Source organism: Gossypium arboreum, chromosome 13, assembly GCF_025698485.1.
Source record: "Gossypium arboreum isolate Shixiya-1 chromosome 13, ASM2569848v2, whole genome shotgun sequence".
NCBI classification, from domain to species: domain Eukaryota; kingdom Viridiplantae; phylum Streptophyta; class Magnoliopsida; order Malvales; family Malvaceae; genus Gossypium; species Gossypium arboreum.
The window spans coordinates 100,094,477-100,114,836 of NC_069082.1; the positions used below are offsets into that span (position 1 = coordinate 100,094,477).

Consider the following 20,360-nt stretch of genomic DNA (forward strand, 5'->3'; position numbering starts at 1 on the left):
TCCTTACAAATAACCCACCAGGTTAGGACTCGAATGTGACATCCAGAGGGTCTCAACTCGTTTTAATTAATAATATATTTTAGGTTTAATATTTGGTATTTTAATTATTCAGAGACTATATTTTTTATTTTAAACTTTGGCATGGGATATAGAATTTGATTTTTAATTTATAGCCTGCATGACATTTAATTTGATTTCAGAACATCAAATTATGAATATTAATTAGTTATGCATGAACCTCGATTTTTATTAAAACATAAATAGATATCACTTTTTCGCTGCTAAGATACAGTTAAAACTTTGAGTAATACAAAAAATGGTAGTTAATCAAGTTTTCATAAAGGGGTCACCATTACATAGGTTAGATAATCTAAACCAGTTTTGATAACTCGTAAGCTTTTTCTAAAAGACTAAGTTTTCTTCTAAAACAAATAAATGTTTTAATATGACCGTTTTAGAAACTCCGATAACTTACTGGGTCATTTTGGCAACTAATGTGATCTTCCAAATTCGAGTCTAACATCTACACCGGATTGAGGAGGTTACAATAATCATCTAAAAATGATAGGAAAATCCTCCCTCATAGTTTCTTAGATGGACAAATATTTTCGTGATAGGAAAATCCTCCCTCATAGTTTCTTAGATAGACAAATATTTTCACTAAAATATCTCTCTAAGACCTTCAATGATCGTGCATTATATAACGAACAGTAGTTTTTATCATCAATTAAAAATATTCAGCCATTTTTCTAATTCAAGCATGCCATCTTATCATAAGATAATGGATAAGTCTTCAAGGTCGGAAAGAGTATTCTTTAAACCTTTATCCTTTAGGCATGATCTCTTCCCTCGTTGTGGTCACTTGAAATGATTTCATGAGATCTTGCTTATGGACTTAATTACAAAACATTTTGCTGCTAAATTACAAGAATGTAAAATAATTACGAAAAAAATTAAAAAGTTACCAACTAAACAAATCAAGTTGCGGTAGCAAGTTGTGTTTCTTAAAGTATCCACAATGATTGTCACAATTGCCTCCCCAATTTGTTCCTAACAATATAATATATCTAACTATAACTAGTATATAATTTGAAGTCTATCTTCATACCCAACCTAAAGATATGATATGATTATATTATTTTTAAGGAGATTTTTTATCTTAATATAAAATTAATTTACACATTTTAATGATTATTTTTATAAATAATATTTTAGCAATTCAGATTTTATATTTTTTGACATTACATGTTCTACTTGGGAACATCATGCTTGTTGAGTTCTGAAGGAAATTAAAACATGTTTCTTGAGTTTTGAAGGAAATTAAAATATGTAACTACTTGTTTGATATAACATAACTTTCATTGGTTAAATATATATTGATAAAGAAAATATTTTCAACAAACATGATAAAAATATTAGATTGACCATGTGCATAATAAGAATAATTATATTGAAAAATTAAATTGATATAATGTTAAAATATTATTCATGAGAAAAAAATATTAAAGTGTGTAAAACTATTTCGTTTTATTAGTCGAGTTTATTTTTCATTGGGCCAATCTAATAGGGTCAATTCGAGTTTTCAAATTTTCATCTCATTTCGAGTTAGGATCAATTATGTGTTCAAATTATTTCAAGTTCGAAGAATTGAGTTTGACTTTAGGTTTTTCAATTCAGATCATTTTAAGTCCGATTCATTTCAAGTTCTATCATTTCAAGCTCGAAGAATTGAGTATGATCAATTTTCACATGTCAAACTGAAAATTTGCACACTCCACTAAAAAAATATTAAATATTTTATAAGTATTATTTTTATCAATTATTATTTTTCAAAAGTTAAATTTTAGGTTTGGATATTTTTGGTTGGGTTCATTTGAAGTTTGGAACATTACGAGTTTCAAGTATTTCATGTAAAACTTGGATTGAAATTCATTTGTTTTCATTTTATGATCAAATTAGATTAAGATGGATAAAACTATCATAATGGTCATTATATTAGGAGTAAGATAGCATTTTACCCTCTCTACTAAAAAATAGGTAAATTAGTCATTGTATGTTAAATCAAATAGCAAATTGATCGTTTCTATTAAAAATTTTATCCATTTATATTGTTAAAAACTAATGTGATTAACAGAATAATCAACCAGTAGCACTTTAAGAATAGATAGTTGACGCATTTGTTTTTGAAAGTTAGAAAAGTAAGGGAAGTGACAGTAGCATTTGTTGCTCGATGTTGAAACGAATACGAAATTGGTAGGCATTGGCTCAAATGAAAATCATTGACCTATAACAACATCTCACATCTATGTAATAAACTGGAAAAAGGAATATTATTTTTTAAAAGATGAAAGTTCAACTTTAACCTTTTACACATGTATTAAAAATAATTTCATTTAAACCAAATTCATATTTTAATTAATTAATTAATTAATTATTGTATTTAATATTGATTTAATATCAATAATTATTTATCTAGTATATTGAGAATGAATTTTTTGTGAATTAAAAGAAAAGGCTATGAGATTAATTAAAAGAGAGTGAATATAGTTGGTGATAAGATTTTAAGGTAATCTATACTATTAGTTATTTAATTATAGTTAAGTTTTTATTTTGGTCACTTAACTAAAAATGTTACAATTTGTATTTGAAATTGTTTATTTTAGTCACCGATTGTTAAGTGGCTAACGTTGTTACTTATTTAGTTGGTATAATAACAATTTTACTCAATTTTTATATTTTATGTCAAGTTAACCTTAATTCTATAAAAAATTATTTAAAACACTCAATTATTTTAATAAATAAAAATTCTACATAAAAATTCAAGTTATTGCCAAATTATTGCAACAACAAGTCTTCAACATTGTCATAAAATCATGAAAATGGATTTAAAAATCAATTTTAACATAATATTCATTTGGTATAAAATATGATTAAAACTAATGTTCATACAAGAAAACTCAAGATTCTATTGCAATAACGTTTATGATTATTCAATATTGAGACATAAGAACGATAATGATTAAATAGAATCCAATAACAAATTAAAAATAGAACATAACCAAATTAGTAATATCTTCAAATTGAGTTTCGTGTTCTCAAGAACTTCCAAAACTGTTAATACAAAAACTTGTGAAAATTAAGTTTGAATCCATTTTTAGTGAAAATACAAAATATACTACAAAATTTCCTTTTACAAACTTAATTCAAAATTTCAATTTATTTAAATTATTTTTCAAAACCCAAATTGTAAAGTTATATTGTGAATCTTTTTCTTTTTCTTTTCTTATACTGAAAAACATTTTCCCTAATTTTCTCTATGTTATCTAATTTTTAAATTTATATCTTTTTTATTAATTTTTTTATTTTCAATGTATTTAGGATTCTAAATTTTTAAAGTATTTCGTTTTTTATCATTCTATATAAAATCAAGGTTAAATTGACGAAAGTATAAAAGTTGAGAACCATAATTGTTATTATACCAACTAAAAAAAATGCTATCATTAGCCACTTAACAGTTGGGGCGACCAAAAAAATCCAATTTTGAAAATATTTGTAACCAAATTGTAACTCCTCTTTGTAAAGTGATGAAAACGAAAACTTACCCATAATTGAGTAGCTAATGATGTAATTTACCGGCTTTTTTACATATATAATATAAAAAATTTTAAATTTTTTAAAATTATATCCCACCCTGATTAATTACCCCAATGGTATGGAATGGGTGGTGGAGGGTCGTGCATAGGCAGCACCACCCCTATTTTTTTGACACTGTCACAGATAGTTTAAAAAAATAAATTTTTAATAGGTGAAACATTGTTAATAGGTGGCACCAAAATGGTTCTTTCTACCATTTAAATACAGATCTAGTCTAGGTTTAAATACGGGTCTGGGTGGTGATGCCCATGGCATAGGCGGCACCAGTGGTGCCAAAATCATAGGCGACATCGATCAAGCATTCCATCATTTAAGTAGTGTTTGTGCAAAAAAATTTAGAAAATTCATGAATAACAAAAAAAGAAAAAATTGTAGAAGAAGAGTAAACAAATAGAGAAGAATTCAGAAGGTTAGTAGATATGATTTTTTTTTTACATTACAATAATTATTTTGTTTGAAATTTTATTGAGAATTTTTATTTCTTTTTTAACAGATTTAGTATTGAAGATGGATAATCAATTTTTCATATGTGTTTATTTCGGTAGAGTAATTTTGACAATAATAGTTGGATGTATATTTGAATGTCGCCAACAAATAGTAATAAGATTTAATAGAAATGTCTCGATTGATGATATGAAGGAAAAGATTAGTGAAAATATTATTAGGCGTTGTGGGAGAAGGATCTCGAAACTTTTCTACAAGTTTCCAGTTTCGACAAATCCCGTAAAATTCACCGAGATAGAATTTGTAGACGATGAAGAAATAGAGATAATGGTCGCTCTTTATTGTGGGAATCGGAGCAACTAAAATGCACCGATTTAGTTATTTGGGGAGTTAGTTGATGCGGAGCCAGTTGAAGATCCCACTTCATTAGCTGAAGAAAATGGAGTTTAAGATCCATGTATAGTGGTTCTGATATCATACATTAATAGTCAATCAACTGTACACGAGATCGACATCGATCTTAATGTTGCACTTGTGTCTGAGAACTAGAACTTGGGCCCACGTTTACAAATACATTAGGTGGTGTTTGAGACTGATGCGGATGGTGATGATGGATATGATAGTAGTGATCCTTCTAATCACAAAGTCGATAGTGATCCCAATGTAGAGGAGGTTTCGGATGATATCGATGAAAAATGCACGAATGATGATGAAAATGTTAACGCGTCTTCAGTCGAAAACTCGATTTGACGTATTGTGATACACAATAATCCTGGGGCACACATGTCACTTATAGACCCCGATGCAGCGTGTGCAATCGAGTTCCCGAAGTACCCTAATATACTACCTCCTCACCGGCTGGTAGTAGATTCTGAACCTGAGGAGTTATTCGTGGGTCAGAAATTTGAAACCAAGAAAGAGTGTATTTTCCATTAAGCGATATAGCATGAATGTGTCAGTGACTACAAAGTCATCATGTCTAAACCGGCATTGTATATTAGGAAGTGTTGGAGGTCGATGGAAGGCTGCAATTGGCGAGTATGAGCTACATTTATCCAGAAGTCGTAGATGTGAAAGATACAAAAATTTGTTAGGCCTCACACATGTACTTCAATACGTATGACAGAAGATCACTGGAAAGTTGATTCCAAAACCATCTGCACATGTATGATGTCAATGTTAAAGGACATATGGACCATTAAAGTTTTGGTACTAATTGTCGAAATGCAAGCACAATTCCTGTATCAAGTATCGTACCAAAAAGTATGGATAGCTAAACAGATGGCAATGGAGTAGTTGTACAAAGATTAGGATGCACCGTACAATGAGCTACAGGGGTGGATAGCCACTATGTAGGAGTACATGATAGGGACTATCATTGAGTTGGAGGCATGACCTTATTATGGCCCAGATGACCAACTACAACCGAAAAGAAGAATTTTCCATCGGATGTTTTAGATATTTGATCCATGCGTGCAGGCATTTCCCCATTACAAGCCACTTATGCAGGTAAATGGGACCTGGCTATATGGGAAATATACGTAGATCCTACTTATTGTGGTTACTCAATATGGGAACAACAATGTGCTCTCGATAATGTTTATCATTATGGACAAAGAAAACATGGAATCATGGGAATTCTTCCTCATGAACCTACGGAGGTATGTTGTTAGTGACGATAAAATTTGCATCATAACCAATAGAGGGAAAGGAATAATTACCTCCATTAGGCATTTCAGTGTACGTTGGATATCCGTTTACTACATCAGTCACATCGTGGCTAATTTCCACTGAGAGTATAAGAATGCAAATTGGCAGAGGCAAGTTGTGAAAATGGGTAAAATTTAATTTCAATATATGTTTTAATATTTAAATTCGAGACTGTAACGTATCCTTCTTAATACATACACAATGTACGAGCTAGAGCCACACTTTTTCTGGTAAAGGATAACCAAACTTGTGCGTGACATACAAGGTGAAACGAACACTCTTTTCCAATAGTGATTGGGTACCATGAAGCTGTAGAAATGGCTTAAAGTTTTGATGACGGGTTTCGATATGGTCATATGACCACTAATCTAGCAGAGGCGATTAACTTCGTGTTGAGGAAAATACAAAATATTTTGATTTCATCTATGTTCTCGACTACATTCTACAGGTTGGCTAGCTTGATGCCAAGAATGTGACTGAAACAAGTCAACCAAATAGAGGCGGGACACATGTTTGTTGAAGATGTCAGGGATGTAATGGATACAAACTTTCAAAGAGCGAGGTCAATGAATATGGAAATATATTCACGACAGTTTGAAATGTTTCAAGCTATAGAGACCATCGGTCGTCGACCCGATATCCTACCTAGGTCTTACGGAGTTGATCTCTAAAACAGACAATGTGATTGCGGAGGTTCTAAACATTTCATTATTCCTGTGCACATGTCGTGGAAGCCTGTGCTCGCACCTCAATCAATTTTGAATAGTTTATCACTGAGGTGTACACTCTCTAGCGCACGTTGCTTGTCTAGAAAAATAAGTTCCTTGTCTTGCGTGATCTGTCTACATGGAAGGTGCCTTAAACGACTTTCAAGCTTGTCCCTCACAAAGTTTTACGTAGGAATCTAAAAATTCGTCTGCAAGTGACCAGAACCCATAATGAAATGGACATTAAGGAGAAAATTGATGGGTAGTTTTATGGCGTTTGTAGAGTAGCTAGGCATAATCGGAGTAAATGCCCACAACGAACTTATCATATTGGAGAATTGTCATGATTGGGTAGGAATTGAGCTAATGTACTCCATGATGGAATTTGAATATATATATTACATAGTTTGTGCCAAGTTTGTTCCAACACATTTCATTTAAAATTACAAAGTTTGTTCTAAGTTTGTTCCAATACATCTCATTTAAATTTCAAAGTTTGTTATTTTTGCATTTATATTTTTGCATGTATATAAATTGATAATATATATCTTAGACACCATCTCATTTAAATTTAGTACCAAAAAGCCCAAAGTTTATTGCAAAAGAATTAAGTCAGATATAAACTTGAAAGCTAAGTAAAAAAAAAAGAGTTTAAAAGCTCAAATTTTAAAATAAATACAAACTTGATCATTGAAATTACAAAAACCTCTAAATTTGATGGTTCGATGGTGTGGTCCTAGGGTTAAATCATTGTGGTAGTCAGCGTTCACGTTGCGGGTGCTCGTGGCGATCAACGTTATCCTCACCTGAACCTGGGGGTGTATTAAACATAGTAGAAAATTGTATGCCCCAAATGTTTTCCCAAGAGGAGTGGAGTACTACAATGGTAATGGGCTAAAGATATCAAACGTCATTGATAATCTCAGATCAGGTAGATTAGAATTGGATCCGGGAAACTCTGAATGATATCTGTGGCCTGACGAGCCCGAAAAATAGTCATCGGCCCCCAAGTTCAGATGATAAGAACTATCCTTGGACTGTGTATAGACTGCTTGAGGTCGGGCGTCAACTCGGGTGTAGGAGGCAGATGTGGAAGGGGATAGGAGGGTTGCCCAGGTCATAGCATGTGCAAGAGGACTACCATCGATTGCCCACCAAATAAATACAATTTCCCTATCTCAGAATACCACCATATGTACTCTAACGAGGGTTATAAATTGAAAGAAAGATTCATGTGAGGTTTCTGCCCCATCCGATTGTTCCACACCGCAATATATTGTTAATGCACTACCACCCAATTATTTCCCTATTTTCCCCTCTTGTTAATCCCATAGATATTCCTCAATTGCACTGGCGATGCCAGGATATACTGTATGCATATAAACTGCCAGAGTACTCGCTCCCCGTTATACCACTCCACTATCTGGAAATTGATAATGAGTGCGTTAATACACTACAGGTGTGAGTGGATGTGGGCAAAACAAGGGAATAGTAGCCACAATTTTCGGGAAGGAATAGGGCATCCAAATAAACTGCACAATATTTACCCCCTCTTCGGCATGTGTCTCGATCATCAGACGATATATAGGAACCGTGTATAACCTCCCGATACCCAGATTAGTACTCCATCTACGAAAACAAAAATACTTGTTAGAATAATATCATTAGAAAAAAAATGTCAAATAATTGCTATAATGGGTAAAATTTTATCACCTATTCATGAATGGAAATACATATGCTTGGTAACTAACGATGCCAAGAATGACATCCGATAAAGCGCCTAAGACTGTAGAAATATGAGGCATCCATCTATGTCCACAATATAAGGCTTTATTGTTCGAAAAAGCTTGCGATACAACATAGCTAGTATTGTGGAATCCCAACTATATGAACGAACGCTATGCAAATTAGTTAACAGGGGCAAATACATCAAATGGACATTGTTGTTGTTTGCATCTAGCATGAGTACACCCCCTATAATGTGCATAATGTATGCTCAAGCAACGCACATCACCTCCTGCTTAATGGAAGTAATCGATAAATGCTTGAAATTGGCCTTCAGCCATGAAAACCTCAAACCCTTAAATTTCGAATCAGAATCACCGGGTAAGACTCCTAGTAGGTTATAGCAAAAGGCGGCCAACTCAGAGATTGTACTTATGCCCATTACCACACTCCCATTGATTAGGAGTCCGAGTTAAAGTGAAACATCCTCTAGAGTGACAGTGCACTCCCCACATGACAAATGAAAAGTGTGGGTCTCAAAGCGCCACCGCTCGCCCAAAGAGGACATTAAGTTGCACCGCAAATCAAACATCTAGATCAATGCCGTTGATTCGAATCTGGTTGACTCCAAGTATGACATTAGTCATTCATCCAGTAGATATCCTAAACCATTCACACGATCCCTCAATGCGCAATATGGGCCTTGCCACTATTGTATTATAGAAATAGTTAATATAACCTAATTTAATTTTGTAAATGACGTGGAACTTTTTACAAGAGGACCCATGAGTAAAAAATTATAATTTTATTACTATCTCGTTAACCGTTTTTGATATGTGATCATCATCGTTAATCAAAGAACCATTTAGATATCTGTAATTTAAAAAAAAAATGAGTTCAATTAGTTTGTTGCAAAAAACACATTTCAGTAATTAATTTGTATTTGGGTCTTTTTATCCCACTAATAGGAAAAATATCATTAAATATGACACCCTAACACGAAGTTGCGGATAACACATTTCGATAATTAATTTCTAAAGTGGTCCACTTTAAATAATTATCAAAACACCTAAATGTAATACAATAAATATAGTACAATAATATCATTACAAAACTACTAAATAGTTTTATCCACATCACTTTTTGCTATAATATTGTTGTATATAATAAACTTATTTATATTGGCTCAAGAATTAACAAAATAAAAATATCCCATCTTTTACCTGCATAAAAAATAAAAAAATTATGTTAAAATAATGAAACCATCAAAACAAAATAAACTTGATTGGACTATAAATTGTTATATGCATCTAATAATAAATCAAAAAAAATACCCATCAAAAATATAATAAAACATACTTGCACACTTTCTTTCAAACAACCTTTCTTTCTTACAAAAATAATTTAAAAATCAAAATCTCAAAAAGTCAAAAATATTTGTCAAATAATTCAAAAACAACATTTATAACCTATAAATCACAATAAACACTAAACTAAACAAATAATTTATAAATACTAAAAGTTACCTCCTTTTATCTTTTCTATTAAAACCTTAAACAAAATTCTCTTTTGATCTTTTAACCCTTTTTTAAACCCTAAACAAATCCCTCTAATACTTTTTTAATCCTAAATAAAACCCCATTAATACCTCATTTTTCAAACCCTAATCAAAACCCTTTAATACCTCTTTTTATTCAAACACTAAACTCTAAAAAAATCCTTTTCTTCAAACCCCAAATCCTTAATAAAATATTTTTCTTTCAGTTCTTATTTCCTTCCCCTTTCTTTCTCTTCTATCTTCTCTTTCTTCTCTTCTATATTCTGCTATTATTCTCTTTTTCTTTCATTTTTTCCTTCTCATTCTATTCTCTTCTGAATTTGTTTTCTTTTTCTTTTTTCACTTTAGGGGACCATGGCTATAAGGTCCCCCCAAACCCCGAACTTACAAGACCCTTAAGGGTCTCGTCCCATCACCACACAGCAACAATCGTAGGAAAGTCAGGGTTGACACCGATCTGCCTGTCAGGAGGACTTCACCAATGCCGCCTGACATGCAACCTTCACCATATTTTTTTTTCTGGTTTTCCATTTGTATTTGTTTTGTATTTGTATTTGGATTCTATATTCGAGTATTTTGGTGCCGCCAATGAAGAAGGCTTGACCAAAAAAATTATTTTTTTAACTAATTACTAACGGTTGTCAGAAAATAGGGGTGTTGCAGAGGCAAACACCCCATTCCTATAATTAATGTGGGTGGAATACCATTTTCGAAATTTTTTAATTTTTTATATTATATACGTAAAAAAAAGCCTAATTTACCTTTAATTTTATTTTCTGGTGCAAAAGTAAAGTTGTCTGTTGGGCTTAAATATATCCAGAAATCCAGACTGGTTGCAAAAGTAACAAAAGTGTAAAATTAATATCAAATTTTATTTATTACATATATATTATAATAGTTAGACATAAAATAAAGAATAGCTAATACTAATTTAAAATTGAAATTAGAAATACGAGTAAAAAATTTTGTAAAAATAAGGCCTTTTCAAAATAAGTGTAAAATTTTCATTTTCTTTGCTAAAAATAAGTCATGGGAGTAGCTAAATATTATCAATTGAATTAGTTTGTACCTAACTCATATACTAAAAATATGTAAAAGAATAATATTCTTACCAAACATAACATAAGTGTAAGTGGGTTGTTATTTGAATTCATTTATATCCGTATAATTATAAATTTAGCTCTTAATGTTTCTTATTTGGCTATTCTAGTTTTTATTCATTTTTAATCACTTTTGGTCTCAACCTCTACATTCTAGTCAAATTGCTTTATTTTTATGGATAATTTTAATGGAATTGAAATAAAAACTCGTGTAGCTAGTTATGTATACTTTATCGCTAATATTAATAATTTTTCTAAAAAAATTTACAAACTTATAGAAATTTGTTGAATTTTAAAATATTTTTTACTATTTTTGAAATTTTATGAATTATAAGTGGACAATCACTCGAATGGTCAAATCAATGTCGTTAAAATTTTAATAGTTCAGTTAGTTTTTTCCATAAAAAGAAGCAATTTGATTAAAATTTAAAAGTTAAGGTTCAAAGTGATAAATAAATAAAAGGGTCAATGTGATAAAATAAGTAAACATTTAGAGTTAAATTTATCATTATACTTTTATATTTTTGGTGTAGTGGGTTATTCTAGGCTCTTAATTACACATGTTAGATAAGGTTGGTGGATATGAATCGAATGAATTTAAATTTTAAAAATTTTGAATTATTTGAACTTATATTCATTTCTTATTTGAGTTTTTACGAATTCAATCATGTGTTTTGAGTCTCAAATTATTTATATTCAGACCTTTAAAACTCAAGTTATTCATGATCCTTACTCAAATTATTTTAGTTTGATTATTTAAATTATTATGGTCCAATTTCTTAATTTTAAAATGAAATTAGATAAAAGTTAAATAAATTATTTAATCAAGTTAGATTTATCATAAATTTAATAATAATTAAATGTAATTTTTAAATAAAATATAATAAAAATATTAAAATTTATATTAATTTGTAAACATATCACACACAAATATAATATAAAAGAATATGAACACTTATATTTTTGGTAAATTTTAATTTCTGAAGAGTTATTATAATGTGATGTGTTATCACTACCTCGTCAATTTGATTCTAATCATTGGTGGAGGCATTTAAGTAATGCTAAAGGGAATTTTGGTGACAAAAATCAATTAAATCCTTTCCTAAAAATATTTTTAAATAAGTTGTTAATTTTTTGAATTGCATCAATTAATTTTTGGCTAATATTTTTATTTTTAATTATTACAATACTGATATGGCGCTCTATGACATAAGCAAAAATTTTAAAATTTCAAATTTTATAAAATAAAATTATATTTAAACATTTTACTAGAATGAATTTGGACAAACAGTTTATTCAAGTTCATTTATTTTAAATGATAAAAATTTAATAAAATTTTGAAACTTTATTAAAATTTATAAAATATTAATTAAAATTCAAAAGTTAAAAATTAAAAATTCAGGACAATTTTTTAAATTATATAAATTTTAAAAATTCTTCAAAATATGATATGTATATCAATATTTTAATTTTGTTGTACTTTTAGACTATAAAATTTTAAAATTTTATTAAAATTTATAAAAAATTAATAAAATATAATAATGTTTTAAAAATTAAGCTCCTCCGTAGAAAATGTACTCAATTAAACCCTCAAATGCTCAAATTGTATTAATTAAATCCTTTAACCAACGTTTTCCATCTTTCACTGTTATAGCACTAATGTGGCACTCCATATCAACAATAGTTGTTGGCGTCAACAAAAATTAAAAAAAAAAAATTATAATTTGGTAACATCCTCTTTAACTTAATCTAGACTTAACTTTTAAATGGTTTTTATTAATTTTAATTTTTTAATTTTGAATTTTACTTAATATTTATATAAATTTAATAATACTTTAAAAATTTATTAAAATATATTTAAAAATTATTTTTATCATTTAAAATTTTAAGTTTGAAATAAATGAACTTGGACAACTATTTGTCCAGGTTCATTCAAGTAAAATTTAAAATATATTTTTAAAATTTATATAATTTAGAAAATCAGTCTACAAATGAATTTAGACTTAACTTTTAAATGGTTTTTATTAATTTTAATTTTTTTAAATTTATTTCATTTTTTTTTTTTTAGTTTTGCAGACGTCAACAACTATCGCTGACATGGAGCACTACATTAGCACTATGACCGTAAAAGACGAAAAAAGTTAGTAAAATAACTTAATTAATGCAATTTAAGAATGTATTTTTCATAAAGGGACTTAATTAAGAAATTTTAGCCCCATTTAAAAAAAAATGGAAACATTCTGTAGTAACATATATTCTCATAAACAAATTTGTGTAAAACAATAGATTTCCATTATTAAATGAGTTGAGAAAATTTTATTTATTGCATAAAATTTACAAGTTTTACTAATTACCAGGATGGAAAAAAGAAATTGTGTCATAGTAACAACATTTTCTAGATTCTAACGTGTACGTATTAATACTAACAAAACAATCAAGACCCTTTGCTATTTGTTTCCTTATAGATACAAATCTAATATTATGAAGTTTTGCAACCAGCAGAGGCCCATCTTCCCTTTGCTCACCTTGTATCATCACCGTCTGTGAAAACATGAGCATCCTGCTGGGGATCTCCATTGATGTTGCCCACGAGGAGTGAATATAGTTGCAATCTTGGTAAAAAAAAAAACATATAAATCTACTGATTTACTTGATCCTTCGAAAAGGACCAAGTCCGATGCCTGAAAAAGAGCCTTCCTGGGATCATAAAACTCAGGCCGCAACTGAGAAACAATGGTAGATCCTGATGCATTTGGTGTGCAAATCAAAATCCTGTTTTCAACACATAATTAGCCCCTTCGTATAATCACAATCGACAGAAATTAAAAGAGATAACAGGGAACCCTAAATCACCAAACAGGAAATGAATCCAAGTATGAAACCCTAAAAAGCAGAGTTTGAACTTTTAGAATGAAATTGAGGGTTAAAATAAATAAAATAAATAAAAATCTCTACATACAATCACCATCGATAGAAAACTAGAAAGAAAAACAAACCAAAACAGGGAACCCAAAATTACCAAACCAAAATAGAATCGAAGCAAGAAACCCAAAAAAGTAGAGTTGAATTAACAGAATGGAACTGTCGATCAAAATCAGATAAAAGAAATCGAAACAAAGCTGCCTGAGTGCTAAAACGTTCCAGAAACCGGGAAAAAACCAGAAAAAAAAATCAATCAGAGACTCAGCTGAAAACAGGAAAAAAATGGAGTGAATGGGAGAGGCAGCAGAAAATTCAATCAGAGAGGGAAGTGAAAATAAGTGAGGGAGAGGGAAGCCGCCTCCCTTATGGGAACTAGCCGTTGTACTCCTACGCGTTTTTCTTGCTCTTTTTTAACCAGTCCCTATTCTCTTTCAACTTTTAAAATTTAGTCCCTCTATTTTTGTATCCTAAAATTTAATTTCTCTACTTCTTATTTGAAAAAATTAAACCCCAATCAAATGCACCATTACTGGACCCCATTAAATTTGAATATATCACATTTTAATATTATTTTTATTACAAATTAAAAACATAATATTTACATTTAATAAAAGTTAATTAATAATATTATCAATGAGATTTTAATTTTTAAATCATATAATCAAAAGGATTAAATTTCAATTTTTAAAGAGTATAAGGACTAGGATCATCATTAGACTTTCTTCTTTTAATTTAATAACATTATTGGGTATTTTTTCTATAACAAAATGTGATTTTTAAATAGGAAAATAGAAATGAGATTTGTTACTAGTGTAAAATAAATAAATAAAACCAAGATATGTTATAAAATAAAGAAAGATGGAGAGAATAAAGAACAAATAAAATATTAAAGTAATAGAGTATGTACTTTATTAATGAAAATGGTTGATTATAATGCTTCATTAAAGTCTCTATTTATAGGCATAGGAAGTATAAATGAAGTAGATATCTAATTCTAATAACTATTAGAATTTAAAGTACATCAAAACTTTATCTTGATCATGATGGACATCTACTTAATAAGATATTAATAACGCTTCCTCTTGGATGGCTATTAGTAGATAATGTGTCTCATTAAAACCTTATTAAGAAAAACTCAACGGGATAAAGACCTAATTAAGGAAAAAGAGTACACAATCTTCTATTGCAAGCTACCTCGTTAAAAACCTTTACTAGGAAAATCCAATAGGACAAAACATTGGTTAAAGGAAAAGAGTATAACTTGTTTTCAGACTCCCCCTAATGGCAACATTACATTACATATTTGAGTCAACGCATTCCAATCTTGTGTAATAGTCTTTCAAATATTGAAGTTGGCAATGCCTTAGTAAAAAGATCTGCTAAATTCTCACTAGAACGAATTTGTTGAACATTTATATCACCTCTTTTCTCAAGATCATGGGTGATGAATAATTTTGATGAAATATGTTTCGTTCTATCACTTTTGATATAGCCACCCTTCAATTGAGCTATACATGCTGCATTATCTTCGTGTAAGATAGTTGACATATTTTCCTGTAAAGGAAAATTACATATCTTCTGGATATGTTGGGTCAATAACCTTAGTCAAATGCACTCTCGAATTGCCTCTTGCATTGCAATTATTTCTGCATGATTTGAAGAAGCAGTAGCTAATGTTTGCTTTGTTGAATGCCATGATATGACAGTACCCGCACATGTAAATAAATATCATGTTGGAGATCGACCTTTATGTGGATCCGATAAGTATCCAGCATTAGCATAGTCGATTAATAGGGATTTTGAATCATTTGAATAAAATAACCCCATATCAATAGTCCCTCTATGATATCTAAATACATGTTTAATTCCATTCCAATGTCCACGTGTTGGATAAGAACTAAATCTTGCTAACAAATTTACAGCGAAACCTATATTAGGTCTTATGTTGTTTGCAAGATACATCAATGCCCCTTTGGCACTTAAATATGACACTTCAGGACCAAGAAACTCTTCACCATCCTTGCAAGAACGAAATTGATCTTTATTCACATCTAACGATCGTACAACCATCGGAGTACTTAATGGGGGTACTTTATCCATGTAAAATTTCTTTAATATCTTTTCCGTATAAGTTGATTGATGAACATGAATTCCATCTTTTAAATGCTCGATCTATAAGCCAAGATAAAACTTTGTTTTTTCAAGATCTTTCATCCCAAATTCTTTCTTTAAACAATTTGTTGTATTTTGGAGTCTTCAGGAGTTTCAATAATATTTAAATCATCAACATAAATAGAAATTATCATAAAATTTTATCCAAACCTTTTTATAAAGACACATGGACAAATTGGATTGTTTTGATAACCTTCTTTTAACAAGTATTCGTTAAGACGATTATACCACATACGTCCAGATTGTTTTAATCCATATAAACTTTTCTTTAATCTGATCGAGCAATTTTCCTGAGAAATTCTATATCCTTCTAGGATTTTAAATCCTTTTGGGATTTTCATATAAATTTCACAATTAAATGTGCCATACAAATAGGCTGTAACAAAATCCATTAGATGCATGTCAAGTTTTTCATGTACTGCCAGACTAATAAGATATCTAAACATGATTGCATCCACCACAGGAGAATATGTCTCTTCATAATCAATGCCAGGCCTTTGCCAAAATCCTTGTGCTACAAGTTGTGCTTTATATCTTACGACTTTGTTTTTTCCATTTTGTTTTTTCACAAATACCTATTTATATCCAACCGGCTTTACACCTTTAGGTGTTTGGACTACATGTCCAAAAACCTCACATTTAGAAAGTGAATTTAATTCTACTTGAATTGTATCTTTCCATTTTGGCCAATCATTTCCATTTCTACATTCTTCAATAAATTTAGGATCAGGATCATCATTTCTTTTTCTACTTCAATAGCAACATTATATGCAAATTTATTGTCGACAACTATATTTTTACGGTTCCATCTTTTCCCCGAAGTAACATAACTTATCGAAATCTCTTTGTTATCATCATTATCAGGTACTTGAATCCCTCCTGGGGTTTTATGATTATGATTAATTATATTTTTGGCCTCTTCTTAGAAACTTTTCTCCATAATATAATCACTTTGAGTATTTTCTCCTTTCCTTTTACGAGGATTTTTATCTTTGGAACAAACTAGTCTTCCACGCTTCAAGCATGGATTACTTTCTTTTGCACTAACAATTTTCCCTCTTGGGATATCAATTTGTATTGGAGAATTTTTAGCTGGAATGTGAGATTTTGTAATTCTCTTTAGGTCAATAAATGAATCCGGTAGTTGATTGGCGATGTTCTGCAAATGTATGATTCTTTGAACTTATTGCTCACATTAACTTTTACGAGGACCTAATTGAGATAATGATGATCCATTCCATGTAATTTCTTTTACTAGCTGTATTTTCTCTCCCCGTAATGTTAGGAATATTGTTTCATTAAAGTGACAATCAACAAATCGTGCAGTAAATAAATCTTCAGTTAATGGTTCAACATACTTAATTATAGAAGGAGATTCATAACCAACATATATTACCAACCTCCTTTGAGGACCCATCTTTGTTCGTTGTGGTGGAGCAATTGGAACATATATTGCACATCCAAAAATTCTAAGATGGGAAATATTTGTCTCCTGACCAAAAGTCAATTGCAATGGGGAGTATTTATTATAATTTGTTGGCCTGATGCGCATAAGTGATGTTGCATGCAAAATAGCATATCCTGATGTTGTAATAGGGAGTTTTGTTCTCATAAGCAATGGCCTAGCTATTAGTTGGATGTGTTTGATAAACGATTCAGCTAAACTGTTTTCTGTGTGAACATGAGCTACAGGATGTTCAACTTTTATCCCAATTGACATGTAATAATCATTGAAAGCTTGAGATGTAAACTCACCAGCATTATCAAGATGGGTAGTTTTTATTGCATAATTTGGAAATTGTGCTCTTAATCGAATTATTTGAGCAAGTAGTCTCGCAAAAGCTAGGTTGTGAGTGGATAATAAACATACATGTGACCATCTACTAGATGCATTTATCAATACCATAAAATATCTAAATGGTCCACATGGTGGATGAATAGGCCCACATATATCACCTTGAATACGTTCCAGAAATACGGGAGACTCAATCCTAATTTTAGCTGGTGATGGTCTAATAATCAGTTTACCTTAAGAATAAGCATTACAAGAGAAATCTTTTAATTTAAAGATCTTTTGGTTCTTTAATGGGTGCCCAATTGAATTTTCAATTATTTTTCGCATCATAATAGATCCGAGATGGCCTAACTAGTCATGTCAAATAGTAAAAGTATGTGGTTTTACAAACTTCTGGTTTGTAGTAACATGTGCCTCAATTGCACTAATATGTGTATAATATAAACAAGATGAAAAAGCAGGTAGTCTTTCCAAAACATATTTCTTTCCACATTCAACATTTGTAATATATAGATATTTGATATTTTTCTCATTCATAGTCTCAATATGATATCCATTAATATGAATATCTTTAAAACTCAATAAATTTTTTTGAGACTTAGTGGATAATAAAGCATTATCAATGACAAATTTTGTACCTTTAAGTAATAATATAATTGCTCTTTCGAAGCCTTCAATAAGTTTTGAACTATCCGAGATTGTATTAATATGAGCGTCACTTATTGTTAAATGAGAAAAATGTTTTTTCTCTTTGAGTATCATATATGTTGTAGCATTATCAGCAAGACATATGTCTCCATTGATTTTGGATCCAACAAAATTTTGTTGATCATTCATATTCTTCATAAAATAAATAAAATAAACATTAGAAATGTTGCAAATATTTATTGAATATGTATAACTTGCAAAATAAATAAATAAATAAATAATTTTTTTTTTTATTTTTTTGAATTAAGAAAATAAACATATTTAAAATAACATAAAAATGTCAAAATAACACCAACTTATTCTTTATGCAAGAAAACGAAACATACTTAAAAACAACATAAAATGCTAAAATAACACCAACTTTTCAAATGATTCTCAAAGAAATCTGTCACATCAAGGCGAGTTATATCATTAAGGCCATGAATTACATCACCCTCTTCTTTTGCCTCCTCTTCATCATTTTTGGATATTAAATTTGTCTCAATATCATTTTTCTTCCCTTTAATAGATGTTTGATAAAGTTTCACTAAATATTCAGGCGTACGACAGGTACGTGCCCAATGCCCCATCGTACCACATCGGTAGCATAAATTCTCAATAATTTGAAGGATTATTTTGACCACCTCTTTCTTATCCTTCATTGCTATTCTTTTTCTGGTGATTAGAAATGTCACTATTATGAACACCATGATAGTGGTTACTTTTATTGATAAAAAGGAACGATTTCAATGCTTTATCAGAATCTCTATTTATAGGCATAAGAAGTATAAAATAAGTAGAGATCTAATTCTAATAACTATTAGAATTTAAAGTATATTAAAATTTTATCTTGATCATGATGGACATCCACTTAATAAGATATTCATAACAAGATACTATTTTTTTTACTTTTTACATACATACATATCCTTTTCACTTTCAAATATATTTTCATTTTTTCAATTATAAATTTTATAGATACAAATACAATAGTAATATTTTTATTAGACTATTATCAATTATGATTTTAGTAAAAAGTGGGCCGATGTCAAAATCATATGCATTATAGTTTTTTCATAAAGTTTTAATTTATACTATTTTAAATGTTGCTAATTATTTGTTTCTCAAAGCTAAATAAATCATTGTTTGAAATTTATTTATTAAAAGAATATAATGTATGCTTAATCATTTTAATACAGATAGACATAAAATAAAACATAATTAGTATAAATTTAAACATGTAATTATAAAGACAAGTAAAAATTGTTGTAAAAATAAAATCTCTTCAAAATAAATAAAAGTTTTTCTTCTCTTTTCTATAAATAAATCATATGAGTGACTAAAATTATCAATTGTGATTAGTTTCGAACTAACCAATGATTAAAACATGTGAAAAATTTATACTCCAACCAAACGTAGTAGTATGAATGTTATTACCCGGCTAGGCCAAGGCTAAAAAGTAATTATATTTAATAATCATTATTAAAGTATTTATATGTTATGTAAATAAGTTTAAAATTGCATTTTAATAATTAATTGAAATACAAACAAAATAAAACATTAAAAAATTAAAACACAAGACGGTAAAAAGGAAACAATAAAACAAAATAAAGATATGATTGGTATGATCTAATGTTGATGAATAAATAATTTAAATTATGGACCATTTAAAGATAATTACATATAAATCCTAAATAATTATTTACTTTTTATTTCTCAAGTGAACATTTAGATATACTCTTTAATTAAAAGTAAAATAAAATAATTATTTCCTAACTGGTGGCATGTAAATCTTAAATTAATATTTGAAATAACTCTTGTAGGTACACAATTAAAAATAAAAATATTTTTCTGTAAATTGAGTAATTATAACAAATTATTTAAAA

General features: G+C 29.4%; 1 long non-coding RNA gene across 1 annotated transcript; it reads right to left on the reverse strand.

Annotated features, from left to right (window-relative positions):
• Positions 1-13,185: 13,185 nt before the first annotated feature.
• Positions 13,186-14,247, reverse strand: LOC128286925 (uncharacterized). The gene is made up of 2 exons (XR_008277614.1): positions 13,918-14,247; positions 13,186-13,670 (listed from the first exon to the last, which is right to left on the reverse strand). It is a non-coding gene; the product is annotated as an uncharacterized LOC128286925 (long non-coding RNA).
• Positions 14,248-20,360: the final 6,113 nt, after the last annotated feature.